This window comes from Saccostrea cucullata, unplaced genomic scaffold (assembly GCF_032062105.1).
Source record: "Saccostrea cucullata isolate Sc308-1 unplaced genomic scaffold, CSIRO_AGI_Scuc_v1 ctg6905, whole genome shotgun sequence".
Classification (NCBI taxonomy): domain Eukaryota; kingdom Metazoa; phylum Mollusca; class Bivalvia; order Ostreida; family Ostreidae; genus Saccostrea; species Saccostrea cuccullata.
The window spans coordinates 19,490-33,748 of NW_026928965.1; the positions used below are offsets into that span (position 1 = coordinate 19,490).

The window sequence follows — 14,259 nt, forward strand, 5'->3', positions numbered from 1 at the left end:
AAGGTAAATCAAACTATTCACTATATTTAACTGTAAGTAAATTTTTGTTAGGGTTGATATAACTTCGTCTTTATAAGTACATGACTTGAATATCTTGAAACGCATTGGTTGCCAATCGTATTCCCATCGCTGGATAATGTGACTGATACTTTAAAGACTACTAGGCCGATGTGGACCGATGTTGGAGCATCGTTAACACCACGTTTTACCACCGATTACCACTGATTACCACCGGTCTACGGCTACCGGCCGGGAAATGTGACCTAGGCATTATAGCTGATAAGTGTTGATATGGACTTGTTGATTGCTTTGATTTAGAATTAATCCTCGCACACTTTAGTCGAGTTATTCGGGTTAGCATCGCACCCATTCAAGATATCTGGATATCTAGTAGATATAGTTGTTAGGCCATCACACTTTTCACGCGATTAGGGTGAGTTTCGCACATATTCAAGAGATAAGCCGTAACCAGAAGGGTAAGTTTTCGGATAATGATAAGTTTTTTGATATTTTTATTATTAAAACCATGGCATGGTGCGGCATTGTAGTTTGAAGCATTAGAACTATGACGTCATAAATGTTAATTTTTTAGAACCATCGGGGTTTGGCGTGTTAAACCATCGCGGAATGGCGCAGACCATCGGACTTTGGCGTGACCATCGGACGTTGGAGTCCCACATATTTATTATATCAATTACTTATTAAAGCATACAAAATCTCGTTCATTCGATCTAATCATTCGATAACAATACCGCCGAGTAGTATATTGACGTCGTTTATAATACAAGGTTAGCTTCCATTTTGATTTGAGCCAGAACAGATGGTTCCGAGGAGTTGATGCTTTTTTAATAACTACAATAATGGTTGATTAAAAATGAATTTGATAAAAATCTAATCAAGAAAACTAAAAGCAAAAGATTTATTACAAACCATCGTATAGATAATCAATGCGCAGCGACAGAGAATGTTAAAAAAATAATAGTATTTCCAACTAATCTCAAAAGTGCAAGATCATAAATTATAATGTTCAAGCTGAAATAAGAAATGTTCTTTTCTTAAATTTTTATGTTTTAAAACTGATAGAACCAGATTTGGAACTGCCTAATGTAATATTTATTCATTTCAGAATTTAAACAGCGTAGGATATTTGGCCATTGCACGCATTTTGGCAAAATTAAGTGTTCTGCGATAAAAAAAAAAAAAACCACAAAAAGCACCAGCTCCATTCAGATAATTGATTTAAACCCCATTTATTGTGTATAAACATTTTTCTTCAAAAAAACTCCCTATGCCATTACATTAGCATTGTTATCTACACTCCGTTTAACAATTCAATTTTATAGTAGTTACGTGACACATAGCTGACACATACATGTACAATGTAACTGTTACTGAGTATGGCTTACATGTAGATATTATTAATGATTTCTATATTATCTCTCCTACATGAATACACTTCCTTTGTTCAGATATTTTTAAAAAGAAATACTTATTGAGGAAGTACTAAGGTCGCATTTCCCACTCCCTTCCTTACCATAACTGAGTTCAATGTAGATGCTGTTGCCAGAATCAAAATTTATCTCAGATTACAGTTGTAAATTAGAAAAAAAATGCATACCTTGATGTTTTTGTAGTCTTCGACTCGATTAAATTTGAAAAGATTAACATAACTAACGGAAACCTGATGCAGCTTATATAAAGAGAAACATCGTTAGATGGATTACAAACGTGGCACATGTATGAGATTTGTTTGGGTAAATATGAATTGAGATAACAAATAAAAATGATGGATATCATATTCAAAAGTTTGCCCTACAAGAAAAAAGACAATATTTTACTACAAGAACAACATTTATGCTTTTGAAAAAAAACCCACACAGATACATCATAAATGCAACATGTGCTACAGTATCAGTCAAAACAAATATAAAGCTAAAATGTTCAAATGTCATACAATACATCATTTATATTATTTCCCTGCAGTAAACTGATCGATCAACAGCATGTAACAACAATATTATTTGCTTTTCCCAATTCACTTGTTTTAGTTTTAGCTAACCATAGAGGAAAATAAGATTTAAGCGACGTCCGAATTATGATCATGCCATGCTGTCTCTTTAAAATGAATTCTCACTTATTTTGAAAGAAGCTGAATCGTTTCTTTGTCATTACAATATCCAAATTTTAATGAAATCAAAGTACTGAAAGTACTGAAAAGCATTCATGTAATATGTACCAAAAAAGTGCATGAAATGATGATATTTAAGTATCCATATCTTTGTCCAATGTCATCAGAGATGTAAAAACAGCAGACATTCTGTTTGTGTTATACTTTACTTAATAGTAAAACCAATTACATTCCAAACTGATGTCATAGATGGATGCAATCTAATTTAAATTAGATGTTCTTAATCCTCTACTGGTTCTCAAACATCTAACCACATTCCGTTTGGGGTCACGTCAGAGTGACGTTACGATTAGCCAAAGAAAATAGTTCCTCCGAAACCTTGTTATATAGTTCAAATGGGTTTCTTCTTTCCACCACTGAACCTGGACACCTAAGGATTTTCTTAGTAAACAAAATATGCATTGCAAAAGATGTGTTCTGTAAGACGTGTGGGGTATCTTGTACAGTTTGTCCTCTTTCGTTTGCATTATTCACGTTCAGATGCCAGACTGCAGACTATACATGAAATTTATACCAAAATTAATTTAATTCAACGTAAGACGGTATCAATAATGATGAAATGTAGCCGTGGAACTAATTTCAGAATTGTTTAACGAGGCTTGAATCTACATGGCCAAAGTGTTTTTGTTTACTAATACATGTATTCATAATCGAAAGATCGCTCTAATGTGACCCCGAATGAGATGGGATGTTAGATGTTTGAGAAGCGGTAGCGGATTTGGAACATTTAAATGAATTTTAATTAGATTGAAATGCATGTTTCAAAATGTAAACATGAGATTTCTTCAGTTTGAAAGACAGGGAGTGCATTTTTTTTTTTAAAAATCTCTCTTGATGGCGTCCAATCGTTCTCTGGACGAAAACAAATGTTGATGGTGAAAATTTAATTGTCTTTCATGCTCTATTGAATCTGAAATTAGGTAATTGTAAGGTCTACTATAGCAAACAGCTAAAAATGAAAAATGAATTCCTTAGATTGATGGATTTGGAGTAGTGAAGATCTACTGCTGGCTAGTTAGAGTAAAAAGGATGGCTGAGCAGAGAATTGGTAAATGAATTGATATCAGAGACCTCCAGTTGTGTAGGCTCACTGCGGGTATAACCTGTCAACGAGGGATGCTTGAACTTTCAGGAGTCAGTTTTTCTTCTTAAATCGATCATTGATCATTCTGTATTTTGATAAAGATACTGAATACTTCCGTTTAGTAATATTATGAACTACTACTTGTACGGGAAGACTGGCGAGTAAGCAAGATTATCAAGACTCAGGACATGTACTTTATTGACTTTTCAAACAAGTTAATGTTCGAATAAAGTAAATGGTATATGGGAATCATTAAAAAAAGTCTTGCACAATATATATGTCTAGATAAGGATATAATATAATGAGTATTTGTCATATAATCTTCATGCAATATTGTTCTCAAATAAAACATGTAAAAGGAAAGTTGTCTAATCAATACTTAGGTTAGTATTTTAAAAATTCAAATGTACATTAAAAGTCAGTGTAACTTAAGATAAACGATTTATTTGTCCATTGCAAGAACTATCCAGTTATCAGTGTCACTTTCTTCAATATGTCGGTTGAACAAGTTACACTGATTTCTTTTCTATCAATATGCCTGTAAACACCTGAATTTTTATTTTTTTTTCTCAAACACTCAAAATAATAATCGACAAATTGGACAAATTCAAATTTAAAAAGTACTTTCACAGCTAATAATACCTTCCCTAGGAATTGATCAAATTTTCAAAACTTATAAATAAGATTTATTAATAAATTTTAAATTTTTGCTGATTGCCAAGATTTTTCATACCTGATTCTTCTGAAAATAATAATATCGGTTGATTTTTAGAAGAGGATCGCAATGCCGATTAAAACTGATATATTTTTTCCCAATTTTTTTTCAATATTAATTTTACTACTTTAAGTGCCCCATTATTTTTTTTCAAAACTAAAAGTAAGTGATCCTTTTTGATCGTTTGTAATAAATTAATAAAGACGTGTACAGAATGTACCCCTGGGAGCAGAGCTTTTATAATCTGTTTATTAGGCAGAAAAGAAAAGAGAAGATAACAAACTTTTCATTGTGGGGGTAATCCTATTGTTTCATAAAAACGTTACAAAAAGTGTAAAACTTATAGATGTATTCAGTGTTTTTATAAAAGCGCTTTTCAGGTATTACTTAACTTAATAAAAGCTGTTTTTTAATATTTTGGCAAGGAAAATCAAACTCGATCGAGAAAGAGCCATAGCGCATTTGATAGTCACTTTCGCCTACTCTAGTAGTGATTTTTTAATACATTGTTTAACCAAAGTTTTGTCATACAATGTTAGTTTATACATGTCGTAATGCAAATCACACAAAAATAATATTCAAATATTAATAGTTCCCTCATGTGAAAGATATAAAAATCGTTCAGTTTACATGGAGAATATAGTAAATACTTAGGAACCCCCCTAAACAATGACGAACTGTAGCAAAAGACCACCCTTAACCAGAAAAACAAGTTCCGAAAATTTTTATTTGGATATGACTGCACTTCATTACATTTAGATAATTTTGGTTAAAGGTGGTCTTCATATTGAAAATGTTGAAAATATGTATTTGATTTTTCTTCCAAAATAATTTCAAGATTCAACATCCTGTCATAATTTTATCCCTTCCACTAAAATGACTTCGTAGCGTTGTGGTATGATTGCTGGACTGTAGACATAAAGATTGTGAGTTCGAGTCTCACAAGCAGTCTACGATTTTATTTTTTTTTTGTCTGTGCATTTTTACTATGTTTTCTTTTATTATTTTTTTATAATACATGTATAAAAAATGTAAGAGATATATAATACAACGTTACACCTTGAAAGTATCTTGGGAAAAACAGTCTTAAACCATTTTACTAACCCCAAGTCATAGCTGCTAGCTTGTAATTGTATTATTTTTAAAAAATTTCTAACAATCTTGTTAAGAATAAGAGTAATTAACAAGTAAAATTATTGGCATGTAAGCAAACTTGCACTAGAGTGTCCCGTGATACAATAATTTAAAAAGAGGCATTACTTTCCTAGCGGGAAAATTATTTTTAACTTGACATCTTTATAACGCGTTCGTGTGCAATTTACAGAACATTCGTACCACATTTGTATATAATAAATAAATTTCAAACTTCATTCTTAACTTTAAATATAGGAGAGAGTCTTCTTAAGAGCCACTGGGACAAAAAAGCTGAAACTTATGTGGAAGCATCCTAGGGTAGTGAAGATTCTATATTGTTCAAATCATGACTATGAGGGGTAGGACGGGGCCCAAATGGGTTTTAAAATGGGGAATTCTGGGAAAGAATAGCATGGCCAAAGTTACTCTGGTGAGCGATTTGCATCATGGGCCTCTTGTTATCTGTAGACAGTAAAGTGATGTCGAATACGAAAAAAAATCATTGTTTCCCTAAAGTAATTTCAATTTTACGGCTCACGTCCATGAACTTTTGTAAACCCCTTGTATATGCATTGGGGGCTTTGAACAAACCTTTGAAAACATCAAGAACATCAAAGATTCATTTTACTAACAGTAAACATTTTCTCTTTTTTCATTAATTTTATATTAAACATTCAAAGAACAAATGGATTTATTTATTTTCTCGAAATTTATCCAATGATATTAGAGTGGCGTCCAGTAAAATGTTCCGTCTTCCATTCACAGCAGCAGATACCTTTAATGAAAAAAATTTAATGTTTTACATTTCGTCAAAGAAAATAGAATTTGTTTGCCATATCATTTTAATTGTTACCTAGAACCTTTCGTACTAAAACAATAAAAAAAATTAGAATGTATCAAACAGTAAAAAAGGAATGAATTTTAAAAATGGTTTTAGTTGTGAGTTTCAGCTTGGTGAATGTGTGCGTGTATAGTAACGGTATCCTGACAATACATGAAGAATACAGTAAAGATCTGTTTTTGCTTATAATGTTTAACTGGTGGTAATGTTGGAATGTACTTGTTGAATATGCGGCAGTGTCCTTCTGAAATCAAATGCCAAGATAATTTAGATATAATGAGAAGGTGAAGATAATAAGTAACAAAGTATTTCAAACAGTTTAGTTGCCCATCGAAATTTGAACAATTTGTTGGAAGACAGGGTCTCCAAAGTCTACATAACATATTATGTAGTCACTAAAGAAGTCAAGCGTCCTTTCAATGTTAACTTCAGTGTGCTTGGGTGTACAATCAGTATTTTTTTAATAAAATCATTTTCTTGATGACCAGTAAAAATATATGAAATTGTCTGTCTTTCATTTTTAATAAGATGCAGTTGCGTATGATATTAAAAATTCTACGCAGGGATGGTTGTATTCAGTGTATAAAGTCGTACATTTCAATATTATTGGCTTTTGAAAAATATGATTATTCTAATTTTTTCTAAACCTTCTTTTGGAGTTTTTAAGAATCTCTATCTAATTCTAATGCAACTGTTTTAAAAAAAACACGATTTGATTGGCTAATGCACTGATGTTTGTGCATTACAAAGAGCATTAACGAAGATGAAACCTTTTTATTGTAACAAAATAAAAGAGCGACGCAAAACACAGTGCTCCTACTGTATTTCATCAAGAAAATCAAGAAAAGACAAAAATGAGGTGATCATTAAAAAATCTTGGTCTGAAGAAGCACTGGCCTAAAAAATCTGATAATTATGTTGAAGCATCCTGGGGTAGTGTAGATTCTAAATCATTCAAATAATGACCCCGGGTGTAGGGAGTGGCTGCGATAGGAAATCCAAGTTTTTCATTGAAATATATGGGAAAAATCTTCTTCCCAACAACCACTGGACCCAAATGAATGAAACATACATGTATTTTGAAGCATCCTGGAGTAATATAGATTCTAAATTGTTCAAATCATGACCCAGGTTGTAGGAGGAGGCCACAATAAGGAATCAAAGTTTTACATTGAAATATATAGGAAACATTTAAAAATCTTCTTCTCAAGAACCACTGGACGAGAAAAAATGAACTTATGTGGAAGCCTCCTGGGGTAGTGTAGATTCTAAATTGCTCAAATCATGACCACCGGGGGAAGGGCGGGGCCACAATAGGGAATCCAATTTTTCATTGAAATATATAGGGGAAAATCTTTAAAAATCTTCTCAAGAACCACGAGGCCAGGAAAGCTGAATCTTATGTGGAAGCATCCTTGGGTAATGTAGATTCTAAATTGTTCAAATCCTGAACCTCCCCTACCAGGGTAGGGCGGGGCCAAAATAGGTATCACAAGGGGAAAAATTTCATGAAAAACAGCATGGCGAAAGTTATTCAGGTGAGCATTGTGGTCCCTGGGCCTCCTGTTATTTGACGCAACGTTGTTATAACCACATTTTTATATAATGTTATTAAAACAATTGGATTATTTTAATAGAAAATTAGTGGCGTGTATCAATTTTTTTTATATCTTCAATATTTATACTTAATTGCACTAGAGGATATGATATTATGTATTCATAGCTCTCTCTCTCTCTCTGTGCGAGTTTGTGTACCCTTAAGTATGCTTACTAAGTACATATGTATATACTTATCAGTAGTTACCTTAATTATCTACACCATTCTAAGCAACGATCCACTGTCCTTCGGCAACAATACCAAGGGTCGTTTGGTCCTCCACTTATCCTTCCTTGATCACCTTTCATTTGTGCTTCGATGACATCAAGCACAACAGCTAGCACAAGCAGAATGAATACATGCATCAACTTCATCTGGTTAAATAAAATTAGGAACCATTTTTAAGCAAATTATACAAGTGAAATATGGAGGTAACGAACAGTTATCAAACTCAAAGGTCAATAGAAACACTTCTAATCGGAGGCAGAGCAAACACGGACCTCTTTAAACATCAGAGGTTGGATCAGGTGCCATGGAGGAGGAGGCCTCTCCTGCCGTTCGGTCACACAAGATAGCAGCATGTCTTGATGGAAGGAAAGCCTAGCGACTTTTTCTCATTTTTTTTTTTGCATTAGAGGTGGTAAGACACAGATTTGAAGTTAATACTTTCTCGAATTTTCTGTATAATATCACGACTTATACATTGATTTAGCATTTCTCATGAAAATATGATAAAAATCTTATTTCATTTTAGGTATTGAAACTCAGATTTTTGGACGGGTTTGATTGACACATCCTTGCACCTTCACGAGCTTTAATTTTATTCTTAATACTTCAGAAAAGTACAATTTTGTTGTGTATTAATGAAAAATATTAAAACTATAATCCAGGAAATTCAGAGTAAAAATGTTCGAAAACAAATCTCTCTCACAAGTATTGTCCGTCCGTGCTCAGCGTTGTGTACAGAGATTAACAAACTGAATAGACTTTTGAAACGTAAACTGTTTTTGAAAATAGGGCAGACTCTCTGTAATTGTTAATATTTACGATTCTCCGGGTGTGTTCAATTGTTAAAGTCTACTCACACCACTGAGCTCAGACTGTCAATATACTGTGAGTGGGTTTTGCTTTCGAACATTTCTATGGTGAATTTTCTGGATTACAGTTAGAATATTTTCAATTAATACACATCAAAATTGTCACTTTTCTTAGTGTTAAGAATAAAATTAAAAGAACTTTATTCGGTAACAACCAATATTTGCCCCCCGAATCAAACTTTGATGGAGATATATTTAATTAAGTTCTTAAACAGGAGAGTATATGCTGACTTCAAAGCACTGAACATTTTCATAAATAATGACGCCATATGTACGTAATGATGTCACAAACATGACGTATATTTCAGTTTTTTATGAATTTTGCAGAAAGGTGTACATATTTCGTCGATATATTGAGTAAAAGTCACCGAGCGCATGTGTGTTCAGGATCAATATTTTGAGATAATGTGTAGAATGATAATATCAATGAAATATGTCAATATTGTTCCTGAACAAACTTGCGCTCTATAAATTTTAAAGCTAAAATTGTTGAAATTTTGTCCATTTTGTCCTTTTTCTGAGAAAAAATATAAAATCGGACTGGTTTGTGACGTCATAAAAACAAAAATTGTGAATACACTGCTTTGACACTTTAATATTTTCTGTTAATTTATATTTCTCATACATTTTTTTTTATTTCAGCACATTTCAAGGAGTTTTCAAAATTTGACTTTTCTGGGGGCAAATATATGCAATATACCGCATATAGTTCTTTGTAAAAGTGCAAGGATGTGTCAACCAAACCCGTCCAGAATTTAAAAGTTTCATTTACTTCGAAATAAAATATGAATTTTTGGTATATTTTCGTGTGAAATCTATTTCAATATATAAGCCGTGATATTATACGGAAATTTTGAGAAAATATCAACTTCAAAGCACCTTTAAGATAATGTTATTAAAGAAATTTTACGGGTTCCAGAAAACGACATTCCAAAGTGTTTTTTGTTTCAATTTTTAAGGAATATTTGTTATTTTTTCCATTCTACATAAATGTATTTTTTTATTTTCATTTTTGATGAAGAAGTGACTGTTCATGAAGAAATACAGATAAATAATAAGGATAAAATCATTGACCTTTCAATGAAAAAAAAAATTTTGCTGATTTTGTTTTCACAAAAACCAGCAAGAGGTTTGTTTGATCATAGAATAATATCTATCTGATCTCTATGTAATAAACTGTTGATTACCTGTATCTTTGAGTTGTAAATTTGCTATAATTTATATGACAATTTTAAAAATCGTGAGTCAGTCATGTAAAATAATATGAATTCATTACTGGTTAATCATTCTAAAATCAGTTAAAACTGATCATGATGATTGTTTTCAAATTTTACCGATTTCAGACATTTATAGAAAAGATAAAGCAAATGCATTTCTAATTTATTCTGCAATTTATTAAAAACTTTATTTGAATAAAATAGTTATTTTTATTTCAAAATTGTACCTGTGCTGATAACTGAATTAAAATTTAGTAAAAATGAAGTTACTCTTATTTTAAGCAATTATACACATTATGCTCGAACTACCAGTCGCAAATTCTCTTACCTTGTTTCCGTTTTAAATGTCAAAGTACAAGCATCAATACTGAAAATGAATTGGATTTAGCATATAGAATAATGCAGGTTAAATAGAAAAATGCAACGTAAAAAGAGAATCTTGAAGCAGTTTATGACGCTTAGTTTTTCAAAGTGTTTTTTCCTTCAAAACAAGTGTCATCGATTTTAATTGCACGAATGCGTGTATGAAAAGTGTTACATGACCTCTTTTCAAGTATCTTCTCTACTTTTCACGTAACAGACATACTTATATATTTAAATCTTTTCATTTACACTTCAAATTATCATACTTCAAAATAGTTTTCGTAAATAATAAGTTTATTGGCTTTTAAAAAAGCAGTTATTATTCTCAATTACCTTTATTTATCTTTCAGCAATAATTTGGTCAGATTTTCGACATCATCGGCATCATTCTCGATACTATTAGAAGAAAAATGTCGCTATTCAAACACATAAAGCTAAGCTTTAAACAAAAACATAAAGGATTGCTTGTCAGTTTGAAGTACTAGGTCTCATCCCTAGTGCGAGTGGTTCTGAAGGTATGCTTATTTTAAATTAAAAATAATAATATTACACAACAATTGGTAAAAAAATTGATATGAAATTATTCCGGGCCAATTTAAAATATGTCGGGTCTGTTTTTTCACCCTTTGCATTTATTACTTTCTTATGGTTTCTTATGGTCTTGTGATCTTATTTTAACTATAAGATTTCGTTCAAAATAAAACTAAATCATAAAAAGCCTCAAAAGTTTTTTTTTTTTTTTTTGAAATGGAACTCGTTTTAAGTGTAGCGTCATCTATAAACACTGAAAGGGATACGAACGACAACACTGCTTACTGACGGCCAAGCACCAGACAGCTCAGTATTACGTTACGCTACAACTCCATATCATTATTAGTAGGGAACATAAGTAGTACCGGATTATTGACACTGTATAGAGTTTGACTGACGGCAAGCGGTTAATATAGTCTTCCCGACACCCGACGGTCCCGGATTTTGGATTTTAAGCAATTTCTTTTTTACCGGTGCATAAAATTATTCACACTTTTCATGAATATTGTCCTGGTTTAATTGAATTCATTAATGCATAAAAACTTTAGGAAACATGCGTATTTATTACTAAATCAGCAGTATCACCTGCCAAAAAGCGATAAATATAGTACTCTGTTATAAAAGTTAAAATCAAAAACGGACACCGTTGTTTTCGTAGAATTGCGATTAAAAAAAATGAAGTTTATATTTTTTTTCAATTTAAAAGGAACACCTCATTTACATACCAGATAATTTGCACGCACACAAACTCTCACAAATACCACTGTTTTATGTTTGGTCATATTAAAAATATTTGATTTTTTTTTTTTTGGTATTAATATTTTCTTCCCAATATTAAAAAGAAATTAAATTCAGACATACTCCATGTATAATGTTCGTGTAATTGAAATACATTTATATTCACAGAGAAGTTTTATATAACAAACCTGTTAGTTCTTAAAAGGATGCTGTGTGAAAATCCATATTTTATCAACATTGATATTCATGTGAAACTGAAATTTTCATAACACATGGGTAAAGATGCCATGGAAAAATATACCCGGTATCCTGACTTATATCCTGATTAATAAATACCCTCCCGCGCTTTTCAAGCAGGGAGTATAAAAAAGGACTAATGTAGGCAGCAAGCATTATGTCCCATGCATTTTGTTTTGCTCTTCAATGTCTCTCAGAATGTCTTTCTCAAGATTGTTGCAACATAAAAAATCTGAAACAGGTGTCTGTATTTGAAATAATAATAGTGTACTGTTCACTCACTCCCGATCAAAAATTTTATTTTACACCATGTTCAACCCCCATGAGTACTTTCAGTACTTTTATCTATCTAGGAACCATAAAAACGATTTTGGTGAGTACAAAAAGTATTGTATTACAATACTTATAAGTTGTGAGTTTGATATTTAATTCTACTTGAAAATCAACCCGAGAATGTAGCCTCCGGTTGAAGGAAGCAATTTCCAAGTTTTTGTGATAGCGCCGATTCTGATGTTTTCCTAGCACATAGATATCAAAATCGTTAAAGATCCTTGAAAACGTTAGATTGATTGATTGATTGTATATTGTTTAACGTCCCTCTTGAGAATTTTTCACTCATATGGAGACGTCACCAATGCCGGTGAAGGGCTTCAAATTTAGACCTATACTCGGCACTCAGGGCCATTGAGCAGTGAGGGTTCTTTATCGTGCCAACGCCTACCGAGACACGGGACCTACGTTTTTAAGGTCATATCCGAAAGACCCGTGACTTTCACTTCTAATGCCGAGCGCTTGGCGAAGGAACAGTCACTACCTTTGTTTACGTCTTAGGTATGACGCGGCGCCGCGATCGAGAATCGAACCCGGGCCTCCCGATCACGAAGCGAACGCTCTACCACTAGGCTACCGTGACCGGTGAAAACGTTAGATGTTTCGGACTAATATTCAAGGATAATCCCTAACGTAACAAAGGACAGTAGAATTACTCACACTTTTTTTTATTTGAATTTGCAAAAGTTTCTCAACATTAAAATTTCTAATTGTTCAAACAATTTTATGTTATTCAATTTTCTTTTAGATTTCCTCTATATCACTAAATTGTACACATTAAAAATATGATAACTTGAATATTTACAAATAGTTGAGAAGAATATATCATAGTGGTCCATGTTTATTTTCTCACTAAACAATACAATTAAATATCAATGATTTATTACAGGTCATTCAGAAACGACTAGAATTTTAAACTTTAATCTGTAGCGCTTGCGCCCCAAACAAGCTAATCTATGTATATGTATATTTGAAATTAATTTTCATTTATAGGAAATGATGCAATCCACACCTTAACGAAGGATAAAAACCAAGAACTCCGTATAGATCTTGAGTGTTATAACGGACTACAGGCCTATGCTGTGTACACCACATTTTACATCGGAGATGAAGAAAATAAATACACAATGACACTATCTGGATACAACGGAACAGCGGGTGAGTAGTTAGATCTGCACCTAATCCCACCTCTGATTGTTTGGAAGTATGTGTTTGCTCTACTGCGGATTAGTATTGTTTAAAAATGGACTTTGAGCTTGAATGCTGTTTGTTTTCTCCATTTTTTATATCCAGTTTCTTTGGTACTAAGTGATGAGAGTCATTTAGTTATCATGGGTGAGACAATATCGCAAGCTACATCTCAGTGCAAACCCTTGCCTTTTTTCCGGTGATCTGAAACAATAGATAGGAATCTTAAGAAAGGACACAAACACTTGATTTTGAAACAGCATCCTTCTGAATGCTTACTCACAGTGTAATGTCCCTGTGCTCTAAAGCATGAGCTGAGATCTCTTTCATCTTTATTTCTTTTTTTCAATAAATTTAAGATTCCGATGGACACAAGTGTGTTTGTTTATGGTTCATTTTTAAAACCATCAGCATCTATTAGAATAAAAGAAATGAATAACACCGTAACGTTTTTTAAAAAACCTCAAAGATTTGTGAAAATACGTGTTTGCATGGCTGTAGAAATAAGGAGCAGGGGGGGGGGGGGGAGGGGGTCATTTTAGTGTAATTGAAAGTGGCACCGATTGAAAATTGAAAATGTTTTATTGTGCCCCATCTCCAATAGACATTATCCCTTAAAAACATTATAAATAATATTTTAGAAAATAAAATCTTTTTTAGACAAAAACTTACAATGTTGTGAAAATTTTTAGCTTAGTCTAAAGAATTTTTGTGCAAAGGGTCACTGGCTTGTAATAAGTAAAACTAGATATCAAATGTGTTTTGTTCATGATACTCACTCTTGCAATCTTCTTATCGTTCTTACATATCAACATATCATATCTTCATTTCTAGTACACTATGAGAAAGATTGAAACCTAAAACAACTATTTTTAACTATATTTTTCAGGAACAATAACACTCTCCTCTCACCATTTATAGCAATAAATAAGTAGCTCGACCCAGCAATCATATGAAGCATCCCTTCCTTTATTGATACGATTACTTAACTAGCCAAAG

General features: G+C 32.4%; 1 long non-coding RNA gene across 1 annotated transcript; it reads right to left on the reverse strand.

Moving 5' to 3' along the window:
- Nucleotides 1–5,802: 5,802 nt before the first annotated feature.
- On the reverse strand, nt 5,803–10,359 carry LOC134279428 (uncharacterized). Its single transcript, XR_009994627.1, has 3 exons — nt 10,202–10,359; nt 7,767–7,933; nt 5,803–5,896 (listed from the first exon to the last, which is right to left on the reverse strand). It is a non-coding gene; the product is annotated as an uncharacterized LOC134279428 (long non-coding RNA).
- Between the last annotated feature and the right edge of the window lie 3,900 nt (nt 10,360–14,259).